At 33.8% G+C, this 17,861-nt stretch overlaps 1 protein-coding gene and 1 long non-coding RNA gene across 5 annotated transcripts in view; one reads left to right on the top strand and one right to left on the bottom strand.

Annotated features, from left to right (window-relative positions):
• shep (RNA binding motif single stranded interacting protein alan shepard) overlaps positions 1 to 12,146 on the bottom strand; it is a 99,983-nt gene extending 87,837 nt beyond the window's left edge. For 2 of the 4 annotated variants that reach the window (XM_090108981.1, XM_090108980.1), the window contains exon 1: positions 11,896 to 12,144. The gene's annotated coding sequence lies outside the window, so the exon portion shown is untranslated. Of the gene's footprint in view, positions 1 to 11,895 lie in introns of all 4 variants that reach the window. The other 2 variants (XM_090108982.1, XM_090108979.1) reach the window with 2 other exon arrangements.
• Positions 1 to 17,861, top strand: part of LOC149903248 (uncharacterized) — a 309,864-nt gene that overhangs the window by 205,878 nt on the left and 86,125 nt on the right. The gene's annotated exons all lie outside the window — the stretch shown is intronic.

Genomic DNA, 17,861 nt, shown 5'->3' with positions numbered 1-17,861 from the left:
AACACTTCAAGTTAAAGCAATTACGGATAAATCGATTCTAGCAAAACCTAAGTATAATTTTCGTAAAAGTTGAATTTATATTGCAGGCCCCGATCTGATTTACGACGAAAGAGATTTAAAACACGAGGAATATACGTTTTAAGAGCTAATTTCTAAAATTTTTACAATTTATTGCCTACAGTTCTGACGTTATAAATTGTTGGAAATATTTGTGATGACGTCGGCGATGAAAAACGGCGGAATTTCGCTCCATGTTTATTAAATTGTGTTTTAAGTATCTAAAATGTGAGTAACACTTTCCTTTTTCACTTTAATCGACTTCTAAATGGAGAATATTTTTTGGTTCAGTGTATTTTTATTCTTGTATTTAATCTCAGTTACAAGGAAGAACTTAGAATTCAGATGTTGATAAACCAACACTGTTTTTTTTAGTTTTGATAAGTTATGATAGTTCTTTAGTGTTACCACATACAATATATTACTATACTAGTACTATACTATTTCAACTGAAACTGTTCTATCGTTTCACAAAATATAAAACATAGCAATATCGAGCACTTTTATCATCTAACACTCAAAAACGCAGATCGCAGGCGCCATTCCGCTCTTATCACTTATCAACACACGCTCGCCGCGTGACTAACAGATATTTATTACATAATTATAATCATTAGCTCCACAGTATAAAGAGAACAAGTAAGTTATCTTCGAACAATGGTACATCACGCTGTTTGTATGTACACAGAGCACTTGGCCACGCCTCTCGTTCATGTACATAAGCAAGCTTGACACACGCACACAACGCCGCTCGGTTCCTTCTCATCTCAAGGACCGTTCTCGTGAGGGCCGCGCCCGCACCATCCATTGCTGTGAGCGGTCGGTGTTTGTTTATACAATTATTTAAAATATAAACGTTATAAGTGACAACCCTGCGCCTCGCGAGTTTAGGTACCGTACGCTCCTAAACGTCGGGAGTCGGCCTACTTGTTCTCTTTATACTATGATAATTATCGCCATTAGCTCATTCAGCATTCAACTATTTATGTGCTTTAAATTATTTTCTAAATGTTCCGACCTTTGGACCGCTTTCGATAGATAATTTGTAGCAATTTGTTTATTTATGTCCGCATTAAGATAGTATGTTTTGTTTACTATACAAGTCGTGTGTCTAGTCACTAGTGCGTATGGTAATATCATTTAGGGCCAATTTTTCAATGCTTGGATAAAACTTATCCGTCCAATAAAGTATTACACGATAATGTTAAAATGTCACGTAAACTGTCAAATACGGGCAATTAGAATACGTTTTTAAAATGGTAGTTTTATACATTATTCAACGAATAAGTTTTATCCAAGCATTGAAAAATCGGCCCTTAGTGGCAGTATTTGTTGTTGATGTTTTAAACAGCTGTTATTTGCAAAGAATGTGCTTTATATATGTTTAAGTATTAGAATACCGAAGTTTCGTATATGAATTTTAAATTATTGTTGTTTTTGCGTAAAAAATGAAACTTCTAAAAAAATGAAAAGAAAGAAGAAAGAAAGAAAAAACATTTATTTCAAGGACATTAAAAATAAAAACATTCACATAAAAAACAACAACAAAAAACTTAAAACATAAAAAGCAAACATACATTACAATTTAACTACAACTTAGAAAAGAGGAAAAAAAAATGCAAAAACAGATATTTTTTTTAATTTGTAACAACATACTAAATTTTCATGTAGAGCTATCTAGTCCTACACTAAGCAAAGCCTGTTTTAGTCAGTAACAATTGTTGAACTTATAAATATATTAAAAATTAAAACATTTCACATTAAAAACAATGTTTCTACAATATTTTCCTCTAGCGAATCCCACAATACAGTAATGGAATTTTGGAACTACAGGGTGATTATAAACATATCTCGGACGGGTGGTATAATACCCAGTTATAACTTGTATTATATTATCTGTGGTCACTATTCTATCAATATCTACCTATCCCTCGTATCTATACTAAAATTATAAAGCTGGAGAGTTTGTTAGTTTGTATGAACGCGTTAATCTCAAGAACTACTGATCCGATTTGAAAAATTCTTTCGGTGTTGGATAGCATTTATCGAGGAAGGCTATTGGCTATCATCACGCTAAGACCAACAGAAGCGGAGCCACGCGGGTCAAACCGCGGAGCGCAGCTAGTGTCATATAAAAATAAATCGCTGCACGGCGAACCGCCCACTACGCAAACGCTAATTATAATTATCAACGCAGACTACGCTTTCATGTCAACGCTCTTACCGACATAATGTTGGATATAAAATATAAATGCAATTTTGTAATCCGCTCACACGTCATAATTATACTGCTATTAAGTATAAGTGCCACTTATCCTTGTATATTTTTTGCTGTGTTATATTAATGTTAACATTTAGATAAGAATAGGTGACGGTATGATTGTTGCAAACGTAGTCATTGTTGCAAAATGTAAGGAACTTGACTTTACGTAGTTAAACGAATTTTTAATAAGTGTTTTAGTCATGTTGGTTTGAACAAGTAGATAAAGGCAATCTGTTTTAATTTTTTGTGTATTTAAGAACTTTTTTGTGAAGAAATCAAATTTTCAGACAAAAACCTATTTGACAATATTCTGACTTTCAAAAAATTTCTCCCATAGTTAAGGTATATCCAGAGAATTTACTAACGATCTACAATTGTGGAGTTCCAGAGTCTATTCCAATACTCTTCACACAAACGCTGTCGCGTCTAAATTAAGCAATTTTTAATTGGAAAAATTCACAACTTGACACGTTTTAGTGTGGTTGAGCAAATTTCTCTGTCGAATATGGTGAAAATTTGTATCAAAAATGATTAAAATTAACTATTGTATATTTGTTGATGAATTACCATGTACTAATATTATCAATGACATTATATAAATAGCACAATTAGGTACCTAATCAGATATTTCATCTTATTTTGTAAGCATTCAATCTTTTCTTACCCAAAAATGTTTAAATTACTTATTAAGAACTAAAACACACTATGCAAAAATTTAAGAATACTCAGAAATTCTCGCCATATTTTAGGTCATAGGATTTTACTAAAAGTATAACACATTTCAACAAGTCCTTGTACGTGATTTTTATCACGTATGCAATTGAATGGCCTCGGTTGACTGGTTGGTATAAAAAGAATACCGTCTAGCTTTAGCTCACGACGTTTCGGCCAACATGCATTCAATGTATATATAATCTTAAAACTATATAATGTACAGGTGAGTAATTCATGTTGTTGAAATAATGCTTTATAAAAAAGTAGGATATGTTACCCTTTGTAGTAATTTAAGATGAAACTGAGATTCTGTTTTAGAATTTTTCCGATTACTTTTTTTGAACTTTTTTTTTAATTTACTGATCTAAATATTCTTAATTTTTTGGTCTACCTCTCATTCAAAATCGTAACGATTCACAACTCTTTATATTTTTCTTCAGTTACTCAGCAATGACAGAAAGTTGAATAAATAATAAAAAATGTTTTAAATTATAATAGATAAATATTTCCTCCACCGTTACGATGATCTATAAAAATCACGCTGTATAACACCTAGAGATAAACCGTGACACTAAAACACATCTCAGCTCGGATCTATGATATAACGCTATAAACTTCGCCCTGGTAACTCATATAATACTTATCTACATTACACGAAGCACCTCTTATTTTATCGTGAATTGCAACAAATAACTGATAACGACCAATAAAAGATATGCTGTAATCGTGACGTCTGACGCACCACAGAATAAATATTTCAGTTTGCAAAACGTCTTAGATAACTTTGTGGATATTTCAGAAGTCAGAAGGCAGTTGGCAGCGCTACCAAATATCTTATGAACAAGTATTCTAGGCACAGATTTGACAACCGCATAGTTATTTGGAACATGCTGTATATCTTGTATAGTGGCTGTATAGTACTGTGGCTTCACTGTACATCAGAATCGTAGCGTGCCTTGGCCCCGTATAAAAATTTGTTTGGGGGCCCTAAGGAAGTAAAGATTTCTCACAAAAGCGCACGTTGGGGGCCCCCTTGGCGCGGGGGCCCCGTATAATTGATACGGCAGATACGGCGGTAGCTACGCCCCTGCTGTACCTTTAAAATATTCTCCCAAATGTTAAACAATGTGATATAGATTACGAAGAATATGTAAAGGATTTTGATAAACAATTGGAAATTAAAATAATTGTACGTGTTGTTGTTACACAAGTAATTAATGTACATATTTGTTACGACTTTAGTATCACGCGAATTTAGATTTCTATGATCACAACCAATTTCAATGAAACTTGCACAATTATCTGAGTCAGACTGAATTTTACATAGAAAATTATTAGAAGCGGCGGGCTAAGTATAATGATGCCACCCTCCGCATGGATGTCTAAATCGTCAATAGCATACAACGAACATTATCATTTTATCACATTATTATAATATTATGACTTAATGCCAAGTAATTGGCATGTCATCATCACCTTTGTAAGGGGTCACTGCCTCGCTGACAATACAACAAAAACAACAAGACATATAACTATAAAAATGAAATTGATAAACAATGCCTTGAAGTCGTCGTGAATATTTTAATAAAGGAGTACGATACTGCCTTGTCAGCAGCTTTTAACTTTTCATAAATTATTTCTCAAAACGATAACAGTAAGTATCAAAATCCTTGATGTAGCATTAAAAGTGCATACGCACAAGTTTAAAGAACTCCTCAATGTTAAATTGCCTATAAACCCTCCCTTATTACAAATAACATCTATATTTAAATTACAATTATATTTAATTCACTTTGATTACTATACAAAGCGACACGATGCGCGCTCCTCGAAGGTCGGAGAGGCGTCCATACATATGAAACTCGCTTTAATTACGCCCGCTAGACGGGAAGCCTTACAAAAACTTAGCCTGTAAAAAGCCTGAAGTTACGTCACGCTAGACATACTAAACAGTGAGCGAGAATAAAACGTCTTTATGATATGCCAACGCGACGGAGGACCGATCAATCTGAGGTCTAATACTGTCTGACCGAACGGCGCCAACGCGGGCGACGCACCCTATCTGCCATAGACAATATTTATGCCTCCGTCATACAGCTTGCGAAACCACGTCCGCTCCAATCTGCTGAATTACATCGCTCCTTTGGATCTAGACTTAACGTTGAACTTGGAACAGATACAGATATGTACTCGCATCGCTTCGAATATTTGACCTTTATTCTAGGGCTCATTCCTCGCCTACACTAAGCAATTTGTTCAAGGCTAGCCGACGTATCCATGATTCCTGTTCTGTATTATTCAATTTGCATTAGTATGCCGATAAATATGAATATTACATGCCATGACTGGTTACAATGCTTTTTTTGCTTTGACAAAGATTTATTAGAATATTATAATAAATTGCTTGGCCAAAAGATATATAATATTATGTATTATGTATTTGTGATCTCATACGAAAAAGCGTTTTATTTTTGGATTGATTCCCGTTTTTATTTATTTGATAATTAGGTAATACAAATTATCTTACTCCTATTAATATAATCAATTAGGGTGATTTTTTAAAGTCATGCAAAATTCTCGAAGGATCAAAAGTTCTGGAGACGGGTTATGCCTATAGCTATCTATGTACATAAGTTATAATATAAGATCACAGAATATGACTTGAATATTATCAATATGTTTTATACGTGGCATGTGCCCATTGTATTTATTTATAGCCTGCGCTGTTATTGTCTTCAATTTAAGTATTTTTAGAATAGATGCACTGCCAATTGACGGTAGTAATAAAACAATAGAGAATGTCAAATTGCATTTGCATCTTAAAATGTAATAAACAATACATTTATAATATTTACTACAGTATCATGATATGCATTTATTAAAAAAAATATTTAATAAAATCCGGCTTCGAATACGCTGACATAGACAATAAAAACTTACACATTTCAAATTCCGAATGAATGGAAAGAAAAAATAAAACGTTTGAAAATTGAACTGACCCTTGCAAGGTAATGCCGTAGACGTGTTTAAAAAGGGTTAAGTCAAGGATGGCACAAGCTTGCAGACAGTTTACATTTTGCAAGGCTATCTAGAGCATACTGGTAATTATGGCGTGAAAGCAGTATTATTTCCAGGGTGGGAAAGAGACAGAGCTATATAGTTCGTCTAGCGGTATCACTTTCGCACACTGGAATTAGTACTGCTTTAACGTTATGGTGACCCCCCAGATCAGTGAGAGGCTGAAACTGTGACAGTGCTATTGCGGTAGGTCAGGCGCGGGCTGCATTCCGCGCGCCGGACGCAACTAAATATAACTGGTGGTGTGAACGAACGACGTGTTGCTAGGGCTGGCTACTGTATAGTTTGGCAACTGTTAACTGAAACAAGTTGATGGTCAGAATAATACGCGACTTCATAAATTTTACATACCCAGTCAAATTAAAATTTCGTGTGGTTTGAACATTAATAACTACATCTAAAACATTTTTAATTGGCTTAATAATTATAAATCTTGTTAACTTTCCACTATACTCAAAACGGTAATAGAGAGGTTAGTAAAAAATATAAAAAATTAGAACGTACTGCTGGATTTCATTCTCAAATGAAACGAAAAAATACAGAACAACAAACAAAAACAATCACACGAGCCTCATACACATATTTCCATAAATAATTTAAAAACGGAATATAAATGAGTTATTTTTGACAACCCTATATATAACCCCGCTATTCTGATCGGTTTCGCGTACGCTACCCCATCGGCAACAATCATTATCGAGATTTCTTTGTATTCAGGTTCTGAGTCACAAAAAATAACCTTGCCATATTTGTATTTCCACAAAGCATCTTTTGTGAGGAGAATTACACTTCTTATGAATGTTCCCGTTTAATTTATAAAACAATCTTTAGAAGTCATGTCATTTTTTGGTTGATGTTTACAAACACATTATTTTAATTATTCTTATAAATCGATAAGACAGAATATCTTCAATAATAAATAATACCTATTTAATTTTCTACAAAAATAAACAATAATTCAATTTACGCAATTCCTTATCTAAATTCGGTATATCGCATAAAAAAATCAACCACGTCTACATACCTATTATCTACTTAGCAATAAAAAACATGAATCGTATCAAAAAAATGTTAATTTTTTTACGCGTATTTTTTTTTAATTTCCACTCGTTCTCGTTCTGAATCATAAAACAGTAAACTTTTTTTTTTGTTATCTGCCAGATGCAGATTCCAGCCCCACAGATAAGTGAAAGAAAAGCAATTTCGTTGAACGTCAAACAGTGACCACAGATTATGCGGTTAAACGCAGTCACTTTTGGCAAACACATTTTGACATAACCTGATATTCATTCGAGATTCGACCATTTTGAATGTGAAATTTGTTTTGGCGTTTTAGTTTATTAATTTGAATTTTAATACCGCAAGCTTTTGTGTTGAATTACCCGATAACCTATAAAAAAGAGCGTGTGTACAGGTGTCAGAAGTGAAACTTCTCTGGCAAGATTCAAAGATACCAAAATCGTCGCCTTACTTCATGACGTGACGGTATTGCCATGACGCGAAAGAAGTTTCACTTCAAAAAAATATCTACCAATTATATTATGGCTCTTTTAACAGCCAATTGGAAGGAAGTGAACAATTTATCTAAAAAGAGGTACAATACACAACATACGTCGCAGAAAGATTCCTTTCTTAGGCAACAATGTCGAGTTACGTCTGCCCTGATACTACATAATTACTAACCTTATTATATTTTATTTAAAACTTAGAGAGATCGTCTTTTAAGAGAATAATTACTTATCCTATTTTATCGTCATATAAGATGATAAAAAAAAAACAATAGATAGCATCGCTCTATTTTTGATGTTCGAAATTAAAAAAAATAATAATTTTCTTTTTATGGAGAGGAAATAAAAATTTTTATTGCTAGGTACATTTTAAATATATCAATCTTAATAATTTACATTAAAAAATAGAATTAATCATCACTAGCTCTACAGGATTTCCTCCACCCTTTAAAAATAGTCTGTTATCTATAAATAATAAACAACTAATGGTTATCCATTGGCCAGTTATCCCAAAGAATGTACCATTAGGACAAACAGACTACCACATTATCGCGGATACAAAAGACTATTGACATAAAGAGATAAGATTATGTGGGTACACTAAAGGCTTACGCACATTAGTAAGGTCCTCTGCGTTGAAAACTGCCTTTTATGTAGCAACGCATGCTGCGCGAGCCAAACCGTACCGTACATTTAGGGATACATATTATTATAACAATAGTTATTCATTTTAAAGTAATAATTACGCTACGTGAATACCTCATTATACTGTAACTGTCTGCTGAATAAATTACTTAATTTGATTATAGTGAATATAAATCGAAAAACATTAAAATCCTAAATAACATGTCATTAGCGTAAATGCACTGCTCCTGTACGCCAAAAAGGACGTTAATGAATTAGCAATGTGACGCATTTTCCTGTGTAACGTGCGTGAGTCTTATTACCTATCTAGTTAACGCCCATTGTTCTGTTATCAGTGTTGATAAGTAAATAATTCTGGACGTCGTGGACACGGGCTGCGGTCGCGGGGCACGGACGTCAGTTTGTATGCGTATGGAAATGCATTTTGTAAATTATTTTAAGCTTAAAATATACAGTACATAAGTCGTGTTTGTTCGTGGTATATAACATTTAACACATTATGTAACTAGGTATTGGTTGGTATGATAACAGGTTTTTTGTTGTTGTTTTACTAGGAAAATGCTGTTATAGTGTTAATATAATGAAATAAACTATTATTCCGACTTTTTATGTTTTCCATAATATAATAACAGATTTTATATGAATAAATTGAAAGTGATTTTATAAATAAGTACTTTTTACCGTTACGTCATTCCACGTTTCGCAAAAAATATATAATTTTTTACAAAAAATCTAATATATTATAAAATATTTTACACTAAAATTTTAGGTGCATAATACGGAATGTCCGAAAAAGTACATTAATATGAACTTACGTTTCGAATTTAAATTGAATTGTATAAAAATTAACTTTTTCATCAAACACTATAACTTAAAAATCCAATTATAATTTCAACAAAACTACCGTTACTAAAACCGTATTCCCACATCAAACTAATCACGAAACTTTCATACAAATGAATAACAATAGATTTAATATTACGACTGTTATCGATATAGATATTCATTATCATAATTCATAATGTTAATGGTATTTAAATATTAACTAACCTTTGGCCCCACGCGTATATAATTAACGGTTGACAATAATAAGATTGTATTTGATTTTACTGTTAAATAATCTCATCCTACATTCCTTGAAAAATAATTCCTTTTTTTAACAAGACAGGATTATTACTATAATAATATTATCCTACTAATCCTACTAGTCCTACTATCCTACTAATAGTAGAAATGCGAAAGTTTGAGAGGATGTGTGTGTGTGTTTGTTATTCTTTTTTTGAACCGATTACAATGAAATTTAGCACACATATAGAGGGTAACTTGTATTAACACATCCGATAGGTTTTATCCCGAAAATCCTATGGGAACGGGAACTATGCGGGTTATTCTTTGAAAACGCGGGCAAAGCCGCAGTTGGAAAGCTAGTATAAAAAACATTTAACAATCCGTGTTTAAAATCTCTTTTTGAATGGAGCATTTTAATATTGCTTACAAATCATTAACAAATCTATCGTGTTGCATTATCTTTTCATTTGGCGTCTGATTTTAAATTTGCTTTTAAAATTTTAAAACCACAAAATATTTTCCACCCTATTAATCAGAATATCTAAATGATGACATCATTTTTTTAATACTTGTACTTTTGATAAAATTTCAAAGTTTGTACAATTTAGGTATCCATATATACATATTACAAATTCATACCGTTTAGCACTACTCGCTACGAATATTAAGTAATACTACTTACTACCGGTACTTATACTTTGTCCTTTCCTATACTACCGGTATTTATTCTACTACCGGTAACAGCTAACAATTAACATCCTAATAATATCAATTACATATTTAGAACTAATGATCGTATTTCCAGATTAAAAAATAGTAAAGAAGACAGAAAACAAACTATGACCACGCTTGCTGTATTTTTTTTACAATCGCCTTTCGCTTATGTGAATTAAATTTGTTTAAAATTCCAGAAAACTACTCATAATATTCTTATAAAAACAATCTGTTAAATCTTGTCGTCTTGTAATTCTTGCGTAAAATCTACAAGAAACCTGTATCATTCATCAAAATTTGGGTATACTATCAATTTTAATACTATCTATAGGCAGCGTCGCAAGGTCCAGTAGGATTCTTGATGCTACAAAGCAATGAATTATGACTAGTAACTAATAACTGAGGGCAATAACTCATCTATATATTTAGTACATGGCTTTGCTTACATATTTGATTCCGGATTGTAGAGCCTAGAGTCATTTTAATTTCGTAATGTAGAGTCGATTTCGTAAAACTCTACTTATATAGTAACTACTTGATCGATGTAGAGATTTTCACATGCTCAAGTTTATATGTTGTTATTCAACCACAAATCAAGAAGAAACGGTACATAACATAGATTAAGTAGAGTAAATGGTACAACTTTTTCCTTTTATAGAGCCAGTTTAAAATCAAATCCTATCGTTTATCATGAATTTAATTATTTTTTAATTAAGTTAGTGTCTATAATCATAGACTTAGTTCGCTTGTGAAACTACCTCCAAAACTCGCGTTTAGAAAACAGCTACATTCGAATCCTTATAGAGATATAATTCAAAAAGAGCAAGAACAATGCAACGTTATTTATGTCTCTATATTCGTATTTTATCTGTATCCAAGGATGCGACATGATTCATCCCGACATAAGCATCTTTATTTATAACTTTCTTTCGCGTATTTGACTTTAGTCACTTAACTTCGTACATTGTACCGATACCTTCACAACTAATTTGTTTTCTAAAATGGTATTCATTGTCTACTTCCCATATTACTATGCGTATGACTATTTCAATGTACCGGAATACCGTAACTGGCCTCTTCCGGTGCTATAAACTATGATACTACATAGATAGACCATCCATAGCCTACGTTAGTCATTACGATAATAATTCGATGATTTTATGACGCTATTATCTTATTTAGATAGTCTAATGGCTTTTATAGTTCATAAAAAATGTTTTAAAGGTAGTTTCAACGGCTTTGTCGAGTTTGCTTTAGATAATGCAAATGTAAACTCTTTTGTTTGATGGACTGGTGAACACCGTATCCCGTTTATCATTTCGACCTTCACAAGAGCATTTTGATAAGAGATAACGAATGGCTTCTGTTTCTACTTTTTTGCATTTTTAAACATAACATAATTTTGCATTCAGACAATACAATACATAGTTACTAAATCATTGCTGTATCTTTATAGATTGTATCGAGTGCTGATAACATTTTCAGACATAGCGTTACATTTCCTTCTGATTGCGACGGAAATCAGCTGACTCGCTGTCAAACGCTGTCGCGCTACCACACGCACACCACGCTACACCACGCAAGGAGTAAGTACGTAAGTTTAACATGCCAAAACCACGTACATGTTTTCATAAGCCGTTCAATTAATGACAGATTGTACAATCCACAACAATACGGCCGATCGCGACACGCGTAAGCCGACACTGTTTATCAACAGCACCGACGTTCGGCTTTAAAAACCATCAATTCCGTCGAATCGATCCCTGCACATTGATCGAAGATATTTGCCAATTCGTCGTTCGAGCGGCTTAAAATAGACAATCAGATGAGCGCATGCATCGATCTCACCGTGCGCTCGCAGGCTGTGGACGAGCCGGTCAGCTGATAGCACTCGCACAGGTCGCACTGCACGCTTCCGCTCCAGCGATCGCCTCGCGCACTGGGGCAGTTCCAGCACAACACGCGTCTAGACGGCGGAACACGGAGGTCACACACACACACGGCCTGAATGCGTCAAAGGAAAGCAACTTGCATCGCGTCTCTCGCGTCCAAGCAGCGAGAGTGTCGACGGGCGACTGAATACCGTGAAACCGCGCGGGGGCCGCCGCCGGCACCCGCGCCGCCCCGCGCCGCCCACTTCCTCCGATGAATGACAATAATGGAAGACGTTCAACTCGCCCGCAAACCGAATAATATGAATCATTGCATTAGGGTGCAGCCCCGCCCGACCGGCCGGGGCCTGCGAAACTCCGAGTTTCGTAAATATTTATGAAGGGCTAAGGTGCACCGGCTACGCGTGATAAGGCTACGCGCCGGCGCTCGGACATGCGAGGTGTCGCGCGATGCGGTCGCGAACTATTTGGAGTTAATGGATTGCAATTATCGGTCGGAGTCAGCGGTGGCTGGTATATTAGCACGATGCGAGCTATCTTATCGCAACTAATCTAATCCGGCGCGACGCCCTCTCTCGTGTTTTCTTCCAATTGTGTCCACTCAAGGTAAATTAGAGGTTTTCTCTCGGGAGTACACAGTGCACTCTGCCAGTTCATTGCACTTCAGAAAAGAGATAATTTTCCGCTTAAAATATTATGTAAAACGTAGACTCCGTACAATAATTGTGCAACTGATAAAATGTAGAGTTCTGTATTGCTAGTCTGAAAATTACCTGCAGTATTAATTGCGAACACGTAATATGCAATGGTCATTAACGAGAGTTACACGTTTTTATATTATAAAATAATATCCTATATTTCATATACAGAGAGTTGTAATAGTAATGAAGACTCTACATCTATTATATTTCGTACTCTACATCAATTACAAAGGCTAGTACTTGCAAGGAGGGTTTGTACTAGTACAAAAATATCTGATTTATAGTGCTTTAAGCATTGTCTGTCGTGTCTGCATAAACTGGCAAGGTAACTTGTTTCCTTTATTTTTGTCTGGGGAGCCTACGCAAAATGTAGAGAGTATAAATTTATTTACCTACATTTGATATAGTCGGACTTTTATAAAAAATATTTAGTTCTTTTTGTATACAAAAGCATTATTCTCGACGCTTTGTTGAGAAGTGTAGTTAAGGTAAAACATTGAAAGCTATAATTTGAATATAATGAATGAATTATTGTACATACTAGCTTTCCGCCCGCGGCTTCGCCCACGTTTTCAAAGAAAAACCCGTCCCCATAGGATTTCCGGGATAAAACCTATCCTATGTCCTTTCTCGGGTATCAAAATATCTCTATACCAAATTTCATGCAAATTAGTTCAGTAGTTAAGGCGTGATTGAGTAACAGACAGACAGACAGACAGAGTTACTTTCGCATTTATAATATTAGTATGGATTAAAAACACATTAAAAAGTTTTACGTCCCCATCATAATTCATATCAACTTTTATGAAAAGTTTCCATGGTCATATTTATAGATAATTAATTCATTGAATAAACTGTAAAAATACATTTATTATATTAACTCATTCCCCCTTCTTTACAAACGAGCGCACTTTTCATAGGTAGGTACGCTAGCAAACAGCACGTTTTCGAAATATATCCTCATTAATAAGTTGGACACTTCTCGATCCCTTAGATTATTCAGGATCAACACGTTTGTACTTATGAAGATAATTAGTAAAAACTAAAAATACAGTTTTAATAAACTTATGACCCCAGTAAATTCAACAATAATTATTATTCCATTAATAATAAACACCTCCATTCTACAAGCATTTATATTGTAGAATTTATAGTTTAACTTAGTTTATAACAAATCATACTACAGTCGATTGAAAAGTCAACCTTTAATATAGTTTCTTCATTCTTCAAAACTTTTCGATTATCTTTAATACTTACTAATTAATATTGCATTTTTTTAATAGGCCTTCGTGATAAAAGACTATGTAGGAATAATTCCTAGAAGTCTTTAAATTCCCAAGAGCAGAAATTCTTTCTAATTTCCCGATTCAAAACTTATCAATTAAGTCCTCCATTGTACAAAACAATAGTGTACTTTATTTGTACCACAATTAATTAAGAGAAAGGAAATTCTTATTAACTAGAAATCTTTCTCTTATAATCTATTATCTTTATACCTTTTATAGAATACTAGGTTTCCGCCCGCGGCTTCGCCCGCGCAGTCAATGAAAAACCCGCATAGTTCCCGTTCCCGTGGGATTTCCGGGATTGCGTCATTTTCCCGGGATAAAAAGTAGCCTATGTCCTTTCTCGGGTATCAAAATATCTCCATACCAAATTTCATGAAAATTGGTTCAGTAGTTTAGGCGTGATTGAGTAACAGACAGACAGACAGAGTTACTTTCGCATTTATAATATTAAGTATGGATATATTTTGTAAGGTCTAAAAACAACATTACTATCATTAAGTTTTTTATTTAGGCCCTTATTATAACTACACGCTACTCGTATACAAACGTATTATGATTTATGATTTTTAGGTAAACAATAAAAACAATGTTACTTGTTCAAAGAAATCAGTCTTACAAAAATAATTAGACTATACATTACACACGATTAACATATAGAAATAAAAGATTTTAACGGATTTTAAAATCTTTAATTTCTAAATGTATAATACTCGCGTAAAATCAAACTAGAAAATACTATTAACATAGTAAAAATATAGAGTATACAATGTTCACAATTCCTATTCTTTCTTCACAACGGACATCTAAATTCGTCTCTCAAGAGGATATTTTGATTGTACGCTAAACGCGTGGTCGTAAAGGTAGTCTGTCATACAAACCAACACTAATTGGACAATCACTTGGCCCGAGATGGACGTCATGCCTGACTAATCGTCTGACATGTACATAAGGTCATACTTTATGTATGCACAATCAACTGTGGAAATGTTTAATGAAAACTTGGTGAAAATACAAATTTTTGTAAGGAAGATAAGTGAGGCAGTGTTTAATATGCTAACATATTGAGGGTCAGTTGTAAATAGGACGTCAGGAGCTAACAAAGTTATTGGATATCGAAAATATTGTCAATTTTAAAGAGATGTAAGTAAGTAATATGCGTAAATCAGCTATATGTATTCATCATCAATACGACATAAAAATTCTGTAGACGTACGTACAATATATAGATACACCGTATTAGTATCCTGCACAATGGAAACCGCATACTGACCGAGCATATAGCTATATAAACGTTTAAACAACCCATAAGCTTACTAGACTCGATATTAACGCCGAGGCCAATATCACATCGTATTGCAAAAGGATAAAAAAGGGATATAAAGTAACTCGTATGGCGAGCTTGTAAGATGCAGAAATCTGTGCGAGCGTGGGCTAACCGGTCTAGACACTGAACTTTAAGGGTCCGACAAAATGAAATAAAAATGGCTACACGACGGGGCAACCCGGGAACTGACATAGGCCAATTGTCCGACTGCCAAGTCGGGTAAGCTTTTGTTTGGTTCCTTTAATTATAGTTGAAGTACTATCTTCATCCAGACTTACATCTGTTTTAGGGTCTTTATCTTAACAGAAAAATAATACAATGTTGAAGCTTTTGAAATTTGGTAGCGAAGTACGCTGCCGTTCTTGATAATCTTGAAAAGATAAAATACTTACAACAAACAGATTTAAATATTTACATACCTTGTGCCATTTTTTTATCCGGATTTCCCTATTCGCCTTTTAACACCACCTGTCCCTTAATAGCTATCGATCTTTTAGGAGTTCCCTCACTACAAAGGCACAATGAAGATATTCTCCCAAATACATACAAAACTATTTTCCATTAAATTTAATCAACATGTCCCTAAATAAGTTGCACAATATAACGACTTCCTATTCTAAATCGTTAACAATATAACCACGGATATCGCATGTTCCCTTCAGATAAATAACTTAATTGAGCTTCTTTAGGGTTATGATTTATGCAAAATAGGGTACCTAATTTCATGCTGTTCAAGCCTTAGGCACAAGTCGGGTACAAGTTGTAATAAGGTTTGAGAAATGAACGCTCCGACGACAACATGCTATCCTGGCTTAGCTTGATGAATGATCCTATGTAATGCAATGGATATATCTTTAATAAATAGAAATACGTTGACATAATTCGCTTGGTAACGAATTAATACATTTTCTATTTATGCGGAAGCGTTTTCTGTTATAATTTTTATAAATGTTTTCACTACTTTCCAAAATACATTAAATACACTATTAATTACTTTCTAAAATATGTGAAATTATTCCGTGGTCTAAAAATTTATCTATGAACTAGCTGTCCCGGTAAGCGTTGTTCTGCCTTACTCTTATCACTTAGGGGTATGAAAAATAGATATTGGCCGATTATTATGCACACAAAATTTAATAAGAATCGGTGCAGATGTTTCGAAGGAGTATAGTAACTAACATTGTGACACGAGAATTTTTTATATAGACACCTTATTCTGATCACCTTTTGCGATTTAATCGCTATACGACTAATCTAATCCACTTAAAACACACACTTTTTAATTACTCCACAAAATAAATAATAACAAAAATTCATACCACACCACAAACAGACCCCACTCTAGTATTAAATTTATAATTTGCGCACCGTACATTACACTCATTGTTATGTTTAATCAAAATTTCACATGCAATATCGTGGGCACATAAATGCCGGCATGAGCATAATGTGCACACAAAAGCATTAGATATTTATTCCCAACCCCATGCGCTCAGCACAAAGCAGTCTTGGATTATAGTTTATACTATGTACCTAGATTGTAGACATACCTGCAGACTGTCCTTTATATACGCTTTCCGTGCATATGCAAGGTATTTCATAAAAATATGTCTGGGGTGTTTAATTATTAAATATTAGCTTTCCGCCCGCGGCTTCGCTCGCTTTGTCTAAAACATAATAAATTATATACTAAAACCTTCCTCTTGAATCACTCTAGCTATTAAAAAAAACCGCATCAAAATCCGTTGCGTAGTTTTAAAGATTTAAGCATACATAGGGACATAGGGACAGAGAAAGCGACTTTGTTTTATACTATGTAGTGATAAGAACAACTATGTATCTTGTGAATAAAAATGCTTATGATTGTAATCGAATAATTTATGTGTCTTTTTAACACTTTTCTTACCTTTATTATTTTGATATTAAGCGATGTAACTTTTACTAATGCTTAAAATATTAAGTTCTAACGTATTTTCTATCGTTTAAAGATCTTGACTCTACAATTCTACATACATGAAAAACTACAGTGAACATTAAAAAAAAATAACTTGGTATAATATGTGCCTATCAACGGTTTCTATAGATGAAAACGTTTTTCTTTTAATCAAATTAGACACCCCTATTTAACCATGAAGCTTCGAAAATATTAAGATGCGGCAACATTAATAAAAAATGAACCACAAAAAGTACACAGATAGCCCGGTATTCTAACGGTTTGTAATTGAGGGAGCAAAGAAAAATGATCAAACTTCCAAGTCGGCCGATAACGAAACCACAAAATTGGATTTTCCGATATAATCTGGAGTTGCCAGTGACAGGCCGGGGCCCACTTGCCGCGGTTTTTGTCGCTCTTGGCAGATACACAAAAATATGCTAACCTTATGTTGGTACCTATAAGCTATATTATATAGGTAATATTTCCCTGGTTTTACGCGACTATTCGTGAAAACCCGTTAATGTTTTTGTATAAATTTGTAATTAAAATGAAATCAGTGAGATTGATGAATCAGAGCAAGCGATCTAGATATTTGTAGATCTCTCCAAATTTCTAAGTCAAAAACGTTGCATTTAAGTTAAAAATTATACTTGTGTTTTAATAGATGTCTAC

The sequence above is a fragment of the Colias eurytheme genome, chromosome 13 (assembly GCF_061535395.1).
Source record: "Colias eurytheme isolate Ceu_HAF_F1 chromosome 13, ilColEury1 Martin Lab GWU primary, whole genome shotgun sequence".
Taxonomy (NCBI): Eukaryota; Metazoa; Arthropoda; class Insecta; order Lepidoptera; family Pieridae; genus Colias; species Colias eurytheme.
The sequence above is the reverse complement of the archived record's forward strand: the minus strand, read 5'-3'. Positions and strand labels throughout refer to the sequence as shown.